Here is a 2,668-nt window from a genome sequence, read left to right as displayed (position 1 = left end):
GCCCTGGGTCACAGCCGTCCTTGGCCACTGACCCTTGGTCTCCCCTTCCATTGGCCTCTTGGTACTCTGGAAATTCCTGGGTGCTGTCCCGCCTCTGAGCCTCCACTCATGTCCTCTCCTGGCAGCTCTCTTCCTCCTCCCCCGCTGCCTTCCCCTCGGCCTGCACCCAGCCTGCCCTGCCACCCGGAGGGAGCTGAGACTTCCCTTGCCCTCGTCCTTCCTCCTTTGCGCCGCCTCGGCAGGCGTGTGTCTCACCAGGGTTTTCCGTAGCTGCTGCTGCTCAGGCCTTGCTTCTCCCCGGTTGGCCCAGTCGGGATCCTTGGCAGTGACCCGATCCCGGCACCCAGGACAAGCCCAATAAACCTTTGTGAAGCGAGTGAGTGAGCGTGGCGTGGAGTTCCTGGAAACTCGTTGCAGGAGAATTCCAAGGTATTTCATTCGGCTCTCTTGCCTGCTGGTAGCCGCGATCGAGGTGGAGGGTGGAGGCAGCTGGGCCCAGTGAGGTCCCCCAGGGCCCGTGCCAAGAGCAGGCAGCCCCTGGGAAGTCCCCCTTGGGTTTGGTGTCAGGTGAGTCCTGCCATCCCCTGGCCAATCTGTTTCCCTTCCTGGGAGAAGCAGGTCCTCCCACGGGCACCCGGGCCCTCCCGTCAGTGTGCTCATTTGCTTCGAGAATGACTTCTTTCCAAACTTCCTTCTGCCTCCCTGGACTCCAGCTTCGCTGGGCTGGACTGGACACCCTGCAGGGGGGGCGGTGGCTGAGGTCTCACTGGTCTGGTCTTAGAGGGTCCTCAAGACATCAGGTCTCCCTACCGCCTCCCACGACGGGCCCCAGCTGGCACTTTCCACGCAGTTCCAGGCAGGAGCAGGGCAGATGGTGGTGGGGCAGGTTGCGAGCCGGGCCACGAGAGCTTGTGAGGGTCCCAGGGCCTGGATGCCGCAGGGGTTTGGGCGGCATTCCAGGGTTAGAGGCCTGGGGCTCCTGGCCACCTGCCGTGTGACCTGGGCCTGCCCCTTCTCTCCTTCGGGCCTCGGCCTCATCGACACTGCAAGGAGATTGGGTGGCTACTCTCCAGTGCTTTCCCTATGTTGTCCCTCCACCACTCCAGAAGGTTCTAGGATGTTTTATAAGACTTACGTGCTGCTTTGGGGCTGGTGGCACCCCCACTGGAGGACGGAAGGCACTGTGGCCTCGTGGCCCTGTGACTCACTCCCGCCCGGCCTTTCCTTCGCCTGCCCTGCCCCGCCACGGCTCTGGCCCCCCACATTCTGGCCCGCCCCTGCCCTCAGAGCCTGGGCGCTGGCGTTCCTGCCCCGAGTGCAGACACAGCTCTTGGTGCCCAGCCAGGCCCCTCTGGACGGTGAGCCGGCACCTGCCAGAGGCCCTGTATGGTGGCCTGGGGCCTTCCTGGGGCTGGAGGGGTTCTGGGGTGCTGGGCCACTTGTGTGTGAGGGGCAGACCCTCTCTGAAGCCTGAGGCCGGCTGCAGGGCCGCCTTTGAGTCGATCTGCTACATCTGTTTCTCACCCTCCCTTGAAAAACGTGGGGTGCAGACAGCCAGCAGAGAGATGCCCCAAGTCGCTTTGCTTCCTTGGGCCTCAGTTTTCTGAGCTGAGAGGTGAGCCTGAGGTCGTGGATGTGTTGTGTGTGCAGGGCGACGCCAGGTGGATGCGCGCGCGCGCGCGCGTGCGTGTGTGTGTGTGCGCGCGTGTGCTGGCAGGGAGAGCTCAGAGAGGAGAGTGACCCTGGTGAGGCCATGGAGGGTGTGCCTGCTGGTGATGCTTCACCTCAGCCCCGGGCTGTTTTGAGCTGAGGGGGTCCTCCTGAGCCCTTTGCTCCTTTGGGACCCCCACCCTGAAGCCCTGCTCCACGCCGGGCTCCCACGGCAGTCCTGGGCACACAGAGTGGGCCAGGCACGCTGTCTGTCCTCCAGGAGCCCCCCAACCTGGCTGGGGCCCCGGGAGGGGTAGGCTTGCTCAGGGAGGGAGCGCTCTGGGCCTCCCTCCACGCGTGTGCATGGAAGGTTCCTCGTCTTCCGTAGGACCTTCTGGAGCAGGTGGCGGACGCAGAAAGGCAGGAAAGGCTCTGTCGCGGTGGCTCTGTCTGCGCACTCCCTCTGCCACGGCCAAGGTGTGTGATCTCGGGCAAGTTGCCCGAAGTCTCTGTGCCTCCACCTGGGTTATCTGTAAAATGGGCAGAACTTTCAGCCCTAACTCGAGGAGTTATTGTGAGAAGAGTTTTGGTCGTGTGTACACAGCCCCTGGGATAGAGCCTAGTGCTTGGGAATGCTGTGGAGAGGACAGCGACCGCCGGCCCTGAGCCCCAGCTCACGCGAGGCGCCGCGCACTCGTGTTCCAACTGCGCTTGGGCGCTTCGGGAGCCTGCGTCCTGGTGCCTGCCAGCGTGTTTCACTCCTCCCCCCAGCTCCTTCCCCCCACTCCTGGGGGAAGCCCCCAGGAAAGGTCCTGCTGGAACGCCGCCCGGACACCGCCAGGTCAGGAAGTTGGGGCTTCCTCCTCCTAGAGGCCCATCTCTGTGAAGTCTTTTGGCCCCCGGACACCTCCCTGTCCCCAGTAATTGTGTTTTGACAGGGCCCTTTAGGATCGCACATGGCAGAAGCTCCATCCAAACGAACTTGAGCTAAGGAGGAATTTACCGGCTCTGAAGGGTG

Source organism: Neofelis nebulosa, chromosome 7, assembly GCF_028018385.1.
Source record: "Neofelis nebulosa isolate mNeoNeb1 chromosome 7, mNeoNeb1.pri, whole genome shotgun sequence".
NCBI classification, from domain to species: Eukaryota; Metazoa; Chordata; class Mammalia; order Carnivora; family Felidae; genus Neofelis; species Neofelis nebulosa.
Note: the sequence above shows the minus strand (reverse complement) of the source record.